This window comes from Cetorhinus maximus, chromosome X (genome assembly GCF_964194155.1).
Source record: "Cetorhinus maximus chromosome X, sCetMax3.hap1.1, whole genome shotgun sequence".
Taxonomy (NCBI): Eukaryota; Metazoa; Chordata; class Chondrichthyes; order Lamniformes; family Cetorhinidae; genus Cetorhinus; species Cetorhinus maximus.
Window position 1 is genome coordinate 17,848,107 of NC_135917.1, and position 18,569 is coordinate 17,866,675.

Genomic DNA, 18,569 nt, shown 5'->3' on the forward strand with positions numbered 1-18,569 from the left:
TACCATTCCATCTTTACCCTCACAAGCGTTCAGAGTATGTTCGTGCCCCATGGCAATATTTTACCTTCAAGCTGTAAGTCCTGTTGCACAGTAATCCTTCCCAGTACTTATCGCATCTATAGACCACCCAGCACGTATTGCACAGAGTATAACTCTACTTGGCCCAGATTCTATTTTGCGCATTCATTTCCAACTTCACAATGTACCAAAACACATGAATTGAGACTTTCCACCTCCCATTTAGCTTTTAATATTCACCATGCCCAGCCGTTTGTGTGCATTCAAATTGTCCAGGTCACATTCGCCCTCACCAATCTCAATCATTATTGAACAATAGTTGTCCAGTCTACTTTGAAGATGTTCCTTTCAAAAGGCAAATTATCAACTGACGTTTCCCTTCCCTATCCACTTTTAGTAGTTCCAGTTTACATTTAGAACATGCTCGCCTCGGAAAGCAGGCTGTGCATATTTGGGTCAAATGCACGATCCTTTGCTGCAACAGTAAGAAAATTAATCATGTTCATCTGTGTCACCAACCTCCTGCTCTCTCTATCCCTCTCTTACAGCTAATGTTGTTGCTATTGTGATTCTTTCCCGAGGAAAGTGTGGCCTCTCCAAATGTATTACCCACTATATGATCGTCATGGCCGCGGCGGATCTCCTGCTTGTTTGTACTGAAGTCATGCTGGAGAATACGCAGAATATATATTTCCCTGTTTCATTCTTGACCATGAGCACGGTGTGCCATCTAACTGTGACAGTGACTTATGTAGTCACATCAGCCTCTGTCTGGTTAACAGTGGTGTTCACCATCGATCGTTTTGTGGTCATATGTTGTAAGAAGCTGCGAAAAAAATATTGCACGGAGACAACAGCGGTAGCTGTCATATCAGTAGTGAGTGTGTTGAGTTGTTTGATAAACATTCCCTGGTACTTTGTGTATGAACCTGCGTATATAATGGACAATGTTAATCGTGGTTGTGTCCTAAAACAGACATTTTTCATTTCTGCTGAATGGGCCGCATTTGACTTGTTTACCCTTACCTTGACCCCATTTGTACCATTCATTCTAATTTTGTTGCTAAATGTTTTGACGGCTAGACGTATTTTGGTGGCCAGTAAAGTTCGCAGGGGTCTCCACGGTTGCAGCAATGGAGAATATCACAAGGATTCTGAAATAGAAAGCCGAAGAAAGTCCATTATTTTACTCTTCAGTATAACCGGCAGCTTTATATTGCTCTGGACAACTCCGCTTATATATTTTCTCTCTCTCCGTGTAACCGTCACATGGAATTCCGGCACAGATGAGCTTGAGTCAGTTGGATCCATGCTTGGGGTCTTCAGTTGCTGCACAAATACATTCATTTATGTGCTGACACAGGCTAAGTTTAGGAAGGAGCTGAAGAGCGGAATGCAGTACCTTGTGAAACTGTGCGTAAAATTAGGCAAATTACAGCGGAAAACACATTGACCTTTACAGGGGGACATAAACTTTGTGCCCTGAAAGAACTCAATGTTAGCAAAATGCTTGTAATAACGTTCAAGCACTCTGGATAAAATAATATCCCTACTATAAATGGTCTTTTATAACATAATGTCAAATTGAACTCCTTTTCACAGTATACTGTAATCAATGGTGAATTGTAAATTGTGATAATAATAATAATAAATAATAATAAAAATACTGAAAATACTGTTAGCGTTGCAGAGTTCGAAAGGATGAAATTTGATGCCAGGTTCTGACAGTCTTGTGTTCATTGGAACAGTTGTTCTGATCAACAAGAAACCACCCAAAACATCACCAGCTGGATCACGATAACTCGACAAATGTAACATAGACAAAAGTCACAAATTTCCTACAACGTCTCTTCTGGGCCAAATAGTACATAGGGGGAATTTTCAGTACATGTTTCATGAAGTCTGGCACCCTCTAAATATCGGACAGTTGCACAATGAGCTGCTTCTCAGAGTTCCATATACCTCACATGATTAAAACAAGGAAGGCCTGGTCATCATCACATGTTTTGTGAAAGGACGGGCATTGGCGTAATTGATCATTCATTCCCATGATCCATAGGGCTGAGCGACGACTCCATATATTGGATTCAAAACTTTTAAATCCGATTTCCCTACGATTCATTTGAAACCGTATGTAGCTCATATTAAATTTATTCACGATTAATGGGGCTACCTCCTCCCCACAACCTCATTCACAACACTCTCTGTTTCACGTTATCTGGTCCTTTCACACACACAGCCACCAAATGGCTGTTATCATAATTCTCGAATGTTTTAATATGTTTAACTTGATATCCACTCATCAATATAGTGAGTGACGCTTCAACCAGGTATCAGCACGAATTCCCAGCCAAGAAACTTCTGATCACACATGACCCTACCATCAACTTCCTTCTTTGTATACATAAGCAGATTGAATGTGAAAAAATGTAATGTAATTCCTGTCGTCGCATATTCTTATCATTTACTTAACGTAAATGCCGTTCGTAGAATACAACCATAGACGGGCTACAGCACAGAAGCAGACCACTGGGCCCGTCCTTTCCTGATTGTCTCTGTGAAGGAAGATGCAGCCGGCAGCCACTCCTCCGGCTTCTCCCTGTTATCTGGGTCATTCGCTTTTCTCAGATATTAATCCAAAATCGTCTTGACGATTCCTAATTAACCTTCCTAATCACCCGGTAAAATGATTGGCCAGAACAACTGCCAATTAAAGTGGCATTAAATAGAAAACTGCAACCGCTGTCCTTGAATGAATTAACATTAAAAACAAGACAGGTTCGTTCATGGCATGAGGGGCATAGCTGACAAGAAAAATAATTATTGCCAATCTTTAATTACTCTTACAGCAAAGCATACGTGATCCGTCTTTTCGAGCATCTGCAGTGTTTCTGACATCTTCGCACTGGCTGCTTAGGGCCTCAATTACTAAATGCCCACACCGCCGGCTCAGCTAGCACTCTTTTCTAAATGTTTGCTCTGGCTTTTCGGCGCCTGCACTTTCTAAATATACACCCCGACTGCTCAGCTCCCAGTCCTTTTAGTTCCTGAGGGAACCTGAGTTCCTCAGGGTAGTGTCCGAGGCTCAACAATGTTTTACTCCCTCATCAATGCCCTTCTCTCCATGTTAAGGTCGGAAATGAGGTTGTTCGCTGATGATTGCGCAATGTTCAACACAATTTGTGACTCCTGAGGTAATGAAGTTGCCCAAATGCAGCATGTTCAGGCGTTGGCTGACAAGTGGCAAAGGACATTCACAATATACAAGTACCAGGCAATGACTATCTCCAAAAGAGAAAACCAAACAATCGCCCGTTAACATTCAATGGCATTACCCTCGTCGAAAGTCGCACTATCAGCATTGTAACGGTTATCATTTACCAGAAACAGAACTGGGTTGGCCCTATAAACACAACGTCTACAACTGCAGTTCAGAGGCAAGGAATCCTGCGGCGAGGAACTCACCTCCTGTCTCCCCAGTTCCTTCCCACCATCTACAAGGCACAAGATAGGATTCTGATGGTATACTCTCCACTTGCTTGGGTGCGTGCAGCTCCAATAGCAGCCAAGAAGCATTATAGCATCTGGGACAAATCAGCCTTTGATTGACACCACGTCAATAAACGTTGAGTCCCTTCACCACCGACGAACAATAGCAGCAGTGTGTACTATCTGCAAGGTGCACTGCAGGAATTCTGGAAGTCACCTTAGACATTACAGTCCAAACCCACGACCGCAACCATCTATAAGGATAATGGGCAGCAGGTGCAATGCAACGCAGCGATCAGGAAGTTCCCCTCCAAGCTACTCACCAGCCTGATTGGAAAAGATATCTCTGTTCTTTCAGTGTCGTTGTGTCAAGTTCCTGGAACTCCCTCCCCATGAGCAGTATGTTTATAGGTTTACCTGCTGCGATTCAAGAAGGCAGCTACCCACCATCTTCTCAAGTGTACCTACGTCTGGGCCATAAATGCTGTGCGAGCGATTGACGCCAAAACCCCCTTAATGAATAATAATAAATAATCATTGTCTCTGAGGCTGCACAGCTACTGCGCTTCCCATTTCGCCAGTCTGACAGCTCTGTTCTACTATAGCCAAATCACTGTCCTAGATAATACTTCCTGCTTCTTATAAAACTATGCTCTAGCTATTTAGTTCCCGCACTTTTATAAATCTCTGCTTTGAGGAAGAGCGCCTTTTACTTTCCAATCTGTTTTGATTACCTAGCTCCCACTATTTTTAACTCTGTTATGGGGGACCAGCCACTTTCTAATCTGTGCTTTGACTATCTCGCTGTAGCTCTTTTGAATCTCTCCTCTGGCAGCTCAGCTCCCGCTCTTCTTATCTTTCTGCCCTAGCGTCTCAACTGCCCCTCTTTTTAAAAATATCACCTGTTTGTGCTTAGCTCCCCGCTCTCTCTTAATCACTGCTCTCACTGTTCAGCTGCAGCACTAAAATAATAATTTAACCTGACCTGCTGCCAGGAGTCTAGCTGAGAATTGGAGACTGTTGAGTTTAATTATAATGATCACTGGTTTGTAACACCATGCCTTAGAATAAGAACATGCTGGTACAAACTATTTGCATTTTGATATCACAACAGAGAAGTTTAATGAAGAGAATACATGGAGAAGTGGATTTTGATATATTAATTGACAATTTATCGCAGATAAGGCTGCTTAAGAACATTTAGGCTCATTAAAGAGGACAGAGGCGCGGGTTGTGGATGGAGGTGGGGTTGCTTTCCAATTACATCAATTTCGGTAATGCACAGAAAACAAAAACTGTTTTTAATCGTTTTGTTTCAGTCTGGATGATGGCAGCCAATGGTGTTCCCCACGAATCTGGCTTTGTTATATTTTTGCTCAATATAAACCAGTTGGATCTTGGAATACAGCACAACGTATCAACATGTGTTAGTGATGCACACATGGCGGGGTGGGAATTAACCAGTTAGGATGATACGAATCCGTTGCTATAGGACATGGAGTGACGAACAGAATAGGCAGGGGATTAGCAGATTCAATTTAATGTATTGCTAAGTAAAATAATACAATTTGGCAGTAGGGGTAGTGAGGGGAAATAGAGAGAGAATGTCACTGTCCTATAGAATGTGATAGAATAGAGGGACCAAGGTGCATGTGCTTCGATGTTAGAGTGTGGCAGACAGAGCTGTGCCTAGGGTATGGAAAATTCTGGCGACCGCGCCTGGCACCGCACTTTGAGGGCGGAATATGGACTGCCCTGCGGTGACCTGTGAATGCGGACGACCTTTCATTTCTGACTAAGTTTGAAGGTGTCTGTTTAAGTGACACAAATGAGCGGCCCTATTCGTATTTAGGATTCAATGGCTAGCACGAGCAGAGACAGAGAAAATGGGGGAAATGTTGCTCGGGTGCGGAGAAAAGTCAGAAAAGAAACGAGAGAATGACAAGACCCTGACATGTTCTCCAGAAAACTAGAAGGTTTTTAAACGTTTTTCGGCAAATCTGTAAAATATTGAATTAATGCACTCCAGCGAATTTACCACCGAGGCCGAGGAAGAGGACATTAGTGCAAAACATACACAGGCTGATGAAATAGCGAATTCTCCCGACGCGCTTCCCACTGAAGAAGTAATATATGGTCCAGCAAATTGGCCAGATTTATTCAACAAGAAGACAATAGACATTACAATGAGGAGGGAGCCTGTGAAAATAGTGGGCAGTGCCTATGTCTTTCCAAACGCTGATGAGAGCGAAACCTTTCAGGAGACTTAAGCTCACGGGAAATGCCAAACGGAGAAAGAGTTGAAACAAATTGCTTGGTGTACATGAAAAATCGCTGATGCGGCTTTTTGATTCTGCTGCAAATTGTACGTCTCAGAAACCGCACGGAAATTATGAAAAGAATGTTGCAGTGCCTGGAAACAGCTCAATGAAAGATTTCAATGTCATCGAATTATCTAAGGAGCATATTCAAAACCCAACAAAATGGATTGGCACAAAGCGAATGTTCCCAGAAATGAAAGCACCGAATGAGTAAGCACAGAGATAAATAAACAAGGTGAAGAAAAAATGACAATCAGCGTTGACAGGCTTTTTAGCAGCCGTTCAGCTCTTAGTCGATCATAACTCTGAATTTCGTTGAATACATGCAAGACTTTATGAACACAAAAATGAATCCTTTCTTGGATTAATTGACATTAGAGCTAAATTCGACCCTATAATGCAAGGATATGTCCCATGCGTCAAAAACTAATACACTCCTACCATTTTCTTGGACCTCGTGTTCAAAATGAGCTAATTTCGATGATGGCGTTGCACGTGAAGAAAATAAACGTTATTGTAAAGGTGAAGGCTGCAATACACCGTGTGTTTAATCTTGTCAGTACCCCTGGCCTGAATGATGAAGATCAGATATTCCTTGTGCTTCATTAGGTTGATCTGACTTCTGAAGATGTGAATCGAAGGTAGGATTTGATTCATTTTCTGCTGATTCAAGACAAAAGTTGGCAAGGACTGTCTGATTCTCTCAATGATGCGCCAGATGGAAGCCGCCGAACATCTGGATAATGCAAGTCGATGAGCACCGAGAATATTCCGGCAATTGTACTGAATGCTCGTGAACTCGATATCGCCCTCTGCCATACCCATGCTGCTTCAGTACAGATTCAACACTGGTATCTACGCAAATATGTGAACAATCGCCCAGGGACGGGATACAAAAAACGCAGCAAAAACCCAAAATCGTCGCATCAGCCAACATTTCACCATCAGGAAAGTAATGGATGGGTTCATCAAGCGGCATCTGATCAGCAGCACTCTGCTCACTGAGGCTCAGTTTGGATTCCACAAGGTTCACTCTGTTCCCAATAGCATCACAGCCATGGTCCAAACATGGGGATAAGAGCTGAACTCCAGATGTGATGTGACAGTGACCGCACTTAATTTTGAGGCAGTATGTGATCCGATGTGGCATCAAGGCGCCCTCAAATAACTGGAGTCAATGTGAATCAATGGGAAAACTCCGTCAGATGGAGACATATCTGGCACAAATGAATATGGTTGTCGTAGTTGCAGGTCATTCATCTCAGTTCAAGGATGTCACTGCAGGCGATGCTCAGGATTGTGTCTAGTCCTCAGCACCTTCAGCTGCTTCATCTATCATCTTTCTTCCACCATAAGGTCAGAGGTGGGGATGTTCGATGACGTTTGCTCCATGGACAGAACATGTGCAACTCCTCAAATACTGAACTGTCCATGCCCAAATATAGGAATGTCTGGACGTTATCCAGGCTTGGGGAGAGAAGAATCAAGTAACGTTCATGCCACATACGTACTAAGCAATTTTTATCTCCAAAAAATAATCTAATCATCGTCCCTTGGCATTCAATGATATTATGATTTCCGAACCCCCCACTATCATCATCCTAGGAACAACCGTTGACCAGTAACTGAACTGGCCCAGCCATACAAATACTGTGGCTAAAAGAGCAGGCCAGGGGCTAGGAAATCTGGGGCGAGTAACTCACGACCTGACTCCCCAATGCATGGCCACTATCTACAACTCCAGTCAGGAGTTTCCGGATCAATACTGCTCCAACAGCACTCAGGAACCTCAAAACCATCCGCGACAAGTTGATTGTCAGCCCTTCAATAAGCCACCTCCGAGGAACAGTGACGGCAGTGCACACCACCTACAATATCTTCCTCAGGAGCACACTACTCTCCCTCAGACAGTACATCCCAAATCCAGAACTGCTGCCATCTAGAATGACAAGAACATCAGGCACATGGGAACACCAGCACTTGCAAGTTTTCCTCCCCGCCACTCACCATCCTGGCTTGGGACTATCACCTGAAAGCTTTGTACAAGGCGGTGGGAAAACATCGTTGATGTTTTGGGTGAGCACTGAATTAGGAGGCATTTATTTTTTTTAAAATGGTTTGCCTTTTTAGGACAGAGTTTATTTATTTGTGTGTGTGTTTTTTTGTTTGTTTCTCCTCGAGGCTTATCTGACTTTTGAACTCCCTGCATTAGAAGGCGGTGGAGGCTCGATCACTGAATATTGTTAAGATGGAGGTCAATATATTTTAGCAAGGAAAATTAATCAAAGGTTATGGGGTTGGTTGGGATTTTGGAACTCAAAAAAATCAGATTATCCATGAACTTAATGAAATTGGAGAAGGCTCGATGTTCCAAATAGACTACGTCTGCTCAAATCTTCTGTGTTTGTATGTTCGTAATCGTGACGACATGGACGAATTTGATTACAACAATATAAACTTTCAATTTAAGTTGTTGCCTGAGCGAAAGAGTTCAGTGAGCACAAGGGGGATGGATGAATGAGGTTTTGTGAGAGTTCGGATATAGGCAGCAGAGTTGTAGATGCGTTTTGATCATACAGATTTGTCACTGAGTGCTGACAGGAATATAATTAGAAAAGTTGAGCCTGGATTTCCCAAACGGACAGGTGAGGCCTTGAGCAGCAGATGATCTGGAGTAGATGTTCTGAAAGAATTTTGGGGATGGAGTGAAAAGCACTGGGTGAGTGTGATGATATGGAGGCGCATGTCATTCAGGGTCAAGTAGATGGTAGAGGTTCTGACCTATCTGGTTCAGCATCAGATATTGGCCAGACACTGGTTCAGGGACGCACATTGATTAGAAATGAGGAAACTGTCCGCCATCTTCCCAATCTTGAGCATCACGGACGGTAATACCATGAATCATGGATTTCAGGCATAGCATCTGGATATAATGATTTAACAGGAAGTCCGCCAAAGCAATGATACGAGAGTGAGCTAACGAGATCATCAGCAAGTTAAGAATGGGTTGTCGAGTTAATAACTGGACGCGGAGATTCAGAAAATAAATACAAAACAGGGCAGATTAAACGGCTACAAGAGTGACAGCGTCAAACATCGTCCATACAATTGCTCACTGAGTAGAGTTTCTTACTGGGGCACAATCAATAGCCACTATAACTAAGAAATGTATTAAAACACTAGTCCGAAATGGATCCGTTTGCCTTAGTTATCGACTAATCATCTGCAGAATTAACGTTGAAAATGTAAGATAATCCGCTGTCCCTTCTTTGTACATTCCACTCTATTGTTCCCTGATCGACTGCATTGTGCTAACATTCGAACAAATTGATCTAAGATTAGGATTCAGTCCTGCAACATTCAAATCGATTGTTCTCAGATTCAAATCCATTGCTGTAACATCCTAATCTATTCTTCTCAGATTCAAATGCATTGTTGCAACATTCAAATCGATTGTTCTCAGATTCAAATCCATTGCTGTAACATCCTAATCTATTCTTCTCAGATTCAGATCTGTACAGGCAAACTGGGTAAATGTTGCTAGAAAATGGAAATCCAACAGCAAAGTGGAATCTCATTGACTCCCGTGGAATGCAGCAGCAGCCCGGTTTTCCTTAGTATAGTGGTGAGTATCCCCACCTTCTACACGGGAGACCGGGGTTCAATTCACCGATGTGGAGAAAAGTCGTTGTTTGAATTGTGCGCTGCGGAAGACGTGCTCACGCTTTTGATTAGCAAATCGGTTTTCATTTCCACATGATGATCGACCTAAAGAGCACTTCCTCATCAATTGGGACAGAAGGCACATTTGCAAATATACATCATGGGTAACGTTTCTGGAAAGATCAGGATATCAAAATCCCCAGTGGGTAACGGCCCTTCAATCCATCATGCTGCCTGCTTCCATCTTGTAGACGTCGCAAAGTTCACCCAAAATAACGCATCCCAATGTTTATCCAGGGCACTTGATTTAAAAAAAAAAACATGCTTTAGAATCGACAACAGCGCAAGTCATACCAGACTTTACGATAACCGATGACGTTAACGTAATTCACATCCAGCCCACGATTGAGCATCCAGGGCAAACTGATGACAACAGGTTCCAGGCAATATCACAGCTCCACGTCGCCCGTACCCGAAGCTGCTGAAGCCTGAAGTAAGGGTGAGATGGCCAGAGTGCCAAGTGAAATGTACGCAATGTGTTTCGGTGAGCTCCAAACTGGCAAACTCAGTAAAAAAAAGAACATTTGAAGGCACGCAAATTTCCATTACCCACTCCACCCTTCTTTCACGTCATTCCTGAATTTGTACATTACTTATGGTATGTGAACACTTCCCTTCAGCACATATAAATTCATGCCGAAGGAAATAACAACCTTGCGTGCAGTCGCCTCAAAAGGCCATGATAATCATGCCTAAAAACAAAGTTTCGTTTTGAATCCCCTGCTTCTGTCAGCAACACATCACATCTTTGCCGCCTGGTAACTCTCCGTACTCAACTAATGTTCTGACTGCTAAATGAGCCTGGGTTTTGAACGACACTCAATAAACTCTTCAGAACACGCTGTGCTTAAAGGTGAGATAAGCTATTCGATTTCAGCTTTGCCAGCAGCCCGAGTCAGGCTTGTTCCTCCCAACTAAGAGGTTCTGTCCCAAGTGCGACGCGCACGTGTCAAAAATGTCCGCTGGGCGAGAAAGCGGGTCAATTTTAATAGACACCTAAATTGTTGGAAAAAATCAGCGGGCCTGAACAAATCTGTGGAAAGAAAGACACTGTCTACTTTACGAGTCCGTGTGGCACTTCATAAAAATGGTAATTTGTAAACTTTGTTTGGACGTGTTAGCATAAGTTGCCGTACGCAGGCTATCCTCACCGCATTTCTGCACTCCTCTTTAGGCAGTTAACATTTAGTCTGAAATGAAAACAGCCTTGTGCATATCCTATCCAGTAGTCTCGTAAACAACTGCATCAAAACACGCTTTCCCCATGTAGCCACTGCTCCCCTGACGTCAACTCCCTCTGCTGGTCCTCACTTCTGCATCTACAGATTTCCAAAAATTCTTGATTTTTAACTCTTCGATCGAACGCCCTTTTTTTTATTTCTGTGCTGAAAGCTGACCATGAGAATTCGGCTTTTTGTTATCCATTTTGCATGGCGCCGCTTTCGTACATGGATCCTGTTGCTGCACGAATCCTTTATCTCTGAAGAGGGACCGAGTAGGACTTAAAATCCAGAGAGCGACAGCCCGTGATTGGTAAACGTTGCTTCTGACAAGTTCGCTTATGTTGCTGAGTGTAAAAGAATAAAGTGACGTCTTCCTTTACCGGTTACATGTGACGTTTTGTATCCGACACATTGATTTGGTTTATGGGGATTATGGAAATGGAGCAGGGAGTGTCGCTGCAGGACATAGGCGTCCGATGCAGATGGCCGACTTGAATTCCTTACGAATTCTTTGCGAGACTTTGCGAGTGATAAAATGAGTGAAATAGCCGAGGAAGAAGCATCTTTGCTTCAGCACAACGGGCAAAACCGACGCCATGCAGCTATTATCAAGAAAGAAGACGTATCCCGTTTATACCGATGGAAGGTAAATGTCTTCATTGAGCAGGAAAACTGTTAACTATTGTTTCAAAGTGAAAATCCCAGGCAAATTGGAATCTCACTGGCTCCCTTGGGAAGCAGGAGCAGGCCTTTCCTAGTTAGTATAGTTGTCAGTATCCCCGCCTGTCACGCGGGGGACCTGGGTTCCCCGACGGGGAGACAAGTCTTTGGTCGGATATTGCGAGGTCGAAAGCGTGATAACACGTTTGATTCGCAAACTGGTTTTCATTTCCACAAGGTGATCGACTGAATGGGCATCTACAGGACAGAAAGCAGATTTTCAAAAATATGCAATGAACAAATTTTCTGGACGGATGTGTTTATCAAAATCACCTGAGATCAACGGCCCTTTCCGCCATCATTCTGTATCCTTTCATCTGGTAAGCATTGAAAAGTTTACCCAAAATAACGCATCTCCATGTGTATCCAGGGCACGTTACTAAAAAAAAAACAGACTTTAGAGACGGCGACAGCGCAAGCTTTAAAAGATTTTGCGGTAATCGCTGAGGCCGACGTACTTCACATCCCGCCCACGATTGAGCATCCAGGGCTAACTGACCCCGACACCTTCCAGGCAGGAACACAGCTCCACCTGTACCAGATGCTGCTCAATCCTGAAGTAGGCTTGTGATGGCCAGAATGTCAACCAAAATATACGCAATGCGTTTCGGTGAGCTCCAAATGGCAAACTCAGTAAAAAAAGAACATTTGAAGGCACGCAAAGTTCCATTACTTGTAATAATTAGGAAAAGTAAAATCTTATTTCAAGAGGCACACATTCAATCGCACTCCACCCTCTTTTCACGTCATACCTGAATTTGTACATTACTTATGGAAGGTGAACACTTCCCTTCAGCACATGAAAATTCAAGCCGAGAAAAAGAGCAACCTTGCATGCAGTCGCCTCGAAAGGCCAAACTAATCATGCGTAAAAACAAAGTTTCGACTAGAATCCCCAGGATCTGTCAGCAACGCATCAAATCTTTGCCGCCTGTTAACTCGGCCTACTTCAACTAAAGTCCTGACTGCCAAATGAGCCTGGGTTTTGAACGATGCTAAATAAACTCTTCAGAATACGCTGTGCTCAAAGTTGAGATAAGCTATTCGTTTTCAGCTTTGCCAGCAGCCCGAGTCATGCATGGCTTGTTCCTCCCAACTAAGAGGTTCTGTCCCAAGTCTGACGCGCAGATGTCAAAAATGTCCGCTGGGCGAGAAAACCGGTCAATTTTCATAGAAACCCAAAGCGTTCTAATAACTCAGGGGGCCTGAAAGCATCTGTGGAAAGAAAGACAGGTTTTACTTTACCAGTCCGTGTGGCACTTCTTTAAAACGGTCATCTGTAAACTTTGTTCGGACGTGTTTACAGTGGTTGCCGTAAGCAGGCTATCTTCACCGCATTTCTGCACTCCTCTTTAGGCAGTAAATATTCAGTCTGAAATGAAAACAACCTTGTGGATATCCTAAACAAAAACAGAATTACCTGGAAAAACTCAGCAGGTCTGGCAGCATCGGCGGAGAAGAAAAGAGTCGACGTTTCGAGTCCTCATGACCCTTCAACAGAACTGAGTAATATTGGGAGAGGGGTGAAATATAAGCTGGTTTAAGGTGGGGGGCGGGGGGGGAGAGAGAGAAGTTGAGGGTGTAGTGATTGTGGAGATAAGCAAGCAGTGATTGGAGCAGATAATCAAAAGATGTCACAGACAAAGGATCAAAGAGGTGTTGAAGGTGATGATATTATCTAAGAAAATGTGCTAATTAAGAATGGATGGCAGGACACTCAGGTACAGCTCTAGTGGGAGTGGGGTGGAAAGACTGACAAGGTATTATTTGTAGATTTAAAAATAATGGAAATAGGTGGGAAAAGAAAAATCTATATAAATTATTGGAAAAAACAAAAGGGAGGGGGAAGAAACGGGGTGGGGATGGGGGGAGGGAGTTTAAGGTCTAAAGTTGTTGAATTCAATATTCAGCCCGGAAGGCTGTAAAGTGCCTAGTCGGAAGATGAGGTGCTGTTCCTCCAGTTTGCGTTGGGCTTCACTGGAACAATGCAGCAAGCCAAGGACAGACATGTGAGCAAGAGGGCAGGGTGGAGTGTTAAAATGGCAAGCGACAGGGTGGTTTGGGTCTTTCTTGCGGACAGACCACAGGTGTTCTGCAAAGCGGTCGCCCAGTTTGCGTTTGGTCTCTCTAATGTAGAGGAGACCGCATTGGGAGCAACGAATGCAGTAGACTAATTTAGGGGAAATGCAAGTGAAATGCTGCTTCACTTGAAAGGAGTGTTTGGGCCCTTGGATGGTGAGGAGAGAGGAAGTGAAGGGGCAGGTATTGCATCTTCTGCGTGGGCATGGGGAGGTGCCATAGGTGGGGGTGGAGGAGTTGGGGGTGATGGAGGAGTGGACCAGGGTGTCCCGGAGGGAACGATCCCTACGGAATGCCATCAGGGGTGGTGAAGGCAAGAGGTGTTTGGTGGTGGCATCATGCTGGAGTTGGCAGAAATGGCGGAGGATGATCCTTTCAATGCGGAGGCTGGTGGGGTGATAAGTGAGGACAAGGGGGACCCTATCATGTTTCTGCGAGGGAGGAGAAGGCATGAGGGCGGATGCGCGGGAGATGGGCCGGACACGGTTGAGGGCCCTGTCAACGACCGTGGGTGGAAAACCTCGGTTAAGGAAGAAGGAGGACATGTCAGAGGAACTGTTTTTGAAGGTAGCGTCATCAGAACAGATGCGACGGAGGCGAAGGAACTGAGAGAATGGGATGGAGTCCTTACAGGAGGCGGGGTGTGAGGAGCTGTAGTCGAAGTAGCTGTGGGAGTCGGTAGGCTTGTAATGGATATTGGTGGACAGTCTATCATCAGAAGTTGAGACAGAGAGGTCAAGGAAGGGAAGGGAAGTGTCAGAGATGGACCATGTGAAAATGATGGAGGGGTGGAGATTGGAAGCAAAATTAATACATTTTTCCAAGTCCAGACGAGAGCATGAAGCCGCACCGAAGTAATCATCGGTGTACCGGAGAAAGAATTGTGGGAGGGGGCCGGAGTAGGACTGGAACAAGGAATGTTCCACATACCCCACAAAGAGACAGGCATAGCTGGGGCCCATGCCACACCTTTTATTTTGAGGAAGTGAGAGGAGTTAAAGGAGAAATTGTTCAGTGTGAGAACAAGTTCAGCCAGACGGAGGAGAGTAGTGGTGGATGGGGATTGTTCGGGCCTCTGTTCAAGGAAGAAGCGGAGAGCCCTCAGACCATCCTGGTGCGGGATGGAGTGTAGAGGGATTGGACGTCCATGGTGAAGAGGAAACGGTTGGGGCCAGGGAACTGGAAATTGTTGATGTGACGTAAGGTGTCAGAGGAATCACGGATGTAGGTGGGAAGGGACTGGACAAGGGGAGAGAGAAGGGAGTCAAGATAACGAGAAATGAGTTCCGTGGGGCAGGAACAGGCTGGCACGATCAGTCTGCTGGGACAGTCCTGTTTGTGGATTTTGGGTAGGAGGTAGAAGCGGGCCGTCCGAGATTGGGTGACTATTAGGTTGGAAGCTGTGGGAGGAAGATCTCCAGAAGAGATGAGGTCAGTGACAGTCCTTAAAACAATGGCTTGATGTTCAGTGGTGGGGTCATGGTCCAGGGAGAGGTAGGAGGAAGTGTCTGCGAGTTGGCGCTCAGCCTCCGCGAGGTAGAGGTCAGTGCGCCAGACAACAACAGCACCACCCTTGTCAGCGGGTTTGATGACAATGTTGGGGTTGGACCTGAGAGAACGGAGTGCAGTAAGTTCAGAGAGAGACACGTAAGAGTGGGTGAGAGGAGCAGAGAAATTGAGACGGCTAATGTCACACCGACAGTTCTCAATGAAAAGATCAAGAGAAGGGAGGGGTCCAGGTGGAGGGAGAATATTGGAGGTGGGTAAAAGGATCCGTTGAACGGGGAGAGGACTCCTGCCCAATGAAGTGAGCACGGAGACGAAGACGGCGGAAGAATAGTTCAGCATCGTGCCGAGCCCGAAATTCATTGAGATGAGGGCGTAAGAGTATGAAACTAAGTCCTTTGCTGAGCACTGAACGTTCAGCATCAGAGAGGAGAAGGTCAGGGGGTATAGTGAATACACGGCCGGGGCTGGGATTGGAAGATGGGGTAGGGACGGAGGGACAAGGAGGGGTGGAGGGTCCCAGATGGGTGTTGGTGTCGATGAGTTGTTCGAGCTTGCGTTCCTTAGCACTTGAGAGAAAGAAAAAAAGTTTCTTGTTGAGACGTTGGAGTGGATATCCTATCCAGTCCTCTCGTAAACCAATGCATCAAAACACGCTTTCCCCATGTAGCCTCTGCTCCCCTGACGTCAACTCCCTCTGCTGGTCCTCACTTCTGCATCTACAGATTTCCAAAAATTCTTGATTTTTAACTCTTCGATCGAGCGCCTTGTTTTATTTCTGTGCTGAAAGCTGACCATGAGAATTCAGCTTTTTGTTATCCATTTTGTATGGCGCCGCTTTCGTACATGGATCCTGTTGCTGCACTAATCCTTTATCTCTGAAGAGGGACCAAGAAGGACTTAAAATCCAGAGAGCGACATCCGGTGATTTGGAAACGTTGCTTCTGACAAGTTTGCTTATGTTGCTGAGAGTAAAATAATAAAGTGACGTCTTCCTATACCGGTTACATGTGATGTCTTGTATCCGACACTATGACTTGGTTTGTGTGGATTATGGAAATAGAGCAGGGAGTGTGGCTGCAGGAGATAGGCGTCTGAATCAGGTGGCCGACTTGAATTTCTTACGAATTCTTTGCGAGAATTAGCGAGTGACAACATGAGTGAAATAGCTGAGGAAGAAGCATCTTTGGTTCTGTACAACGGGCACAACCGACGCCATGTAGCGATTTTCAAGAAAGAATATGTATCCCGTTTAAACCGATGGAAGGTAAATGTCTGCATTGAGCAGGCAAACTGTGTAACTATTGCTTGAAAATGAAGATCCCACGGCAAATTGGAATCTCACTGGCTCCCTTGGAAAGCAGGAGCAGGCCTCTCCTAGTTAGTATAGTTGTCAGTATCCCCGCCTGTCACGCGGGAGACCGGGGTTTAATTCCCCGATGGGTAGAAAAGTCCTTGGTCGCATTGTGGGATGTCGAACGCGTGTTCACGCTTTTGATTCGCAAACTGCTTTTCATTTCCACAAGGTGAGCGACTGAAAGGGCATCTACAGGACAGAAGGCAGATGTGCAAAAATATACATTGAGCACATTTTCTGGACAGGTGAGTTTATCAAAATCTCCTGTGATCAACGGCCCTTTCCGCCATCATTCTGTATCCTTTCATCTGGTAAGCGTCGAAACGTTTACCCAAAAATAACGCGTCTGCATGTGTATCCAGGGCACTTTGCTAAATAAAACAGACTTTAGAGACGACGACGGCACAAGCTTTAAAAGATTTTGCGGTAATCGCTGAGACCGATGAAATTCACATCCCCCCCCACGATTGAGCTTCCAGGGCTAACTGACCCCGACACCTTCCAGGCAGGAACACAGCTCCACGTCCCCTGTACCCGATGCTGCTGAAGCCTGAAGTAGGCTTGTGATGGCCAGAGTGCCAACTGAAATGTACGCAATGCGTTTCGCTGAGCTCCAAACTGGCAAACTCAGTAAAAAAGGAACATTTGAAGGCACGCAAATTTCTATTACTTGTAATAAATAGGAAAAATAAAATCTTATTTCAAGAGGCACACATTCAATCGCACTCCACCGTTCTTTCACGTCATTCCTGAATTTGTACATTACCTATGGTATGTGAACACTGCCCTTGAGCACATAAAAATTCAAGCCGAAGGAAGCATATGGAGGGACAGCGTAAAATAAGGCGAGCAAATCTAAAGGAGGTGCAGGAAATTAAGGACCTTTTTATATGTGTATATTAGCTATTGAAGACGGCAGGGCATGGTGAGAGCAGTGAATAAAGCCTTTGACATCTTTGGATGTATTAATAGGCGCACTGAACACGAGAGTGAGGACGGCAAGTTGACCATTTACCAGGCACGAGTTAGGCCTGATCTGGAGCGCCACATCTATTTCTCAGCTCCATCCTCGAGGAGGGATTTGGCGACATTGGAGAGAGTAGATGGGAGATTCACAAGTTTGATTGTGGATAAATAACTAATGCTTTCAGGGTAGATGGGGGAATTTCGTCTGTTTGCTATTGAGAAAGGAAGGCTGGGAGTAGGCTTGAGAAAGAAATTCATGATACTGAGTTGTCTATGCAGGAAAATAGTGAGGAGGTTTTCCAACTCAAGAGAGCATCGAAGATGAAGGGGCATTGAATCAAGGTTTGCAAAAGGTGTAAAAGTGATGTGAGTTTTTTCTTTCACTCAGTGGGTGGCTGGAGTCTGGGACAACATCCCTGAGGGGATGGTGGAGGTAGATTGAAGGAAGGTGTTCAGGAGAGATTTGGATTCCTTCCTGAAATGAAACAGCGTGCAGCATTACGGGGTTAAGGCAGGGGAGAGGGACAAGATTAAATGTTCATTCAGAGAGTAAGTGCATACACAACGGGCCGAATGACCTCCTTGTACATCGTAAAGATTCATGGATTAACTGATTGTGTTACAGAGCTGGAGGCTTTCACTGGGGTATTAGAGTGGGGGACGGTCACTATGGTTAAGCAGCTGGTGACTGTCATTTCGGTAACAAATTGTGTTGGAGAGTCTAGCACTATTTTAATGGAATGAGGGGCAGGCGCTATGCTTACAGATCCACTGGATGACACTACAGTGAAAGAATGTGGGGATTGTCACCATGGTTACTGTGCTAGAAGGTCAGTGCCAGAGTAACAGAATTGAGCAAAATGTCACTCAGGTTACAGAGCCGGGGCACAGTCATTACACTAGTTTACTGGGGAGATTGTCCCTCAGGCTACAGAGCCAGGGGCCAGTAGGTATAGTAATTGATTGAGGAGACTATCGCCCAGGTAACAGAACCGGGGGCCACTCATGTATGGTAGTAGATTGGGGAGACTGTCAAACAAGTAACAGAGCCGGGCGCCACTCATTATAGCAAATAATTGCCGAAATTGTAACTAAGGCTGCAGAGCCAGGGGCCTGTCAGTGTAGTGATTGATTAGCGAGTCTGTTACTCAGAATACAGAACCAGGG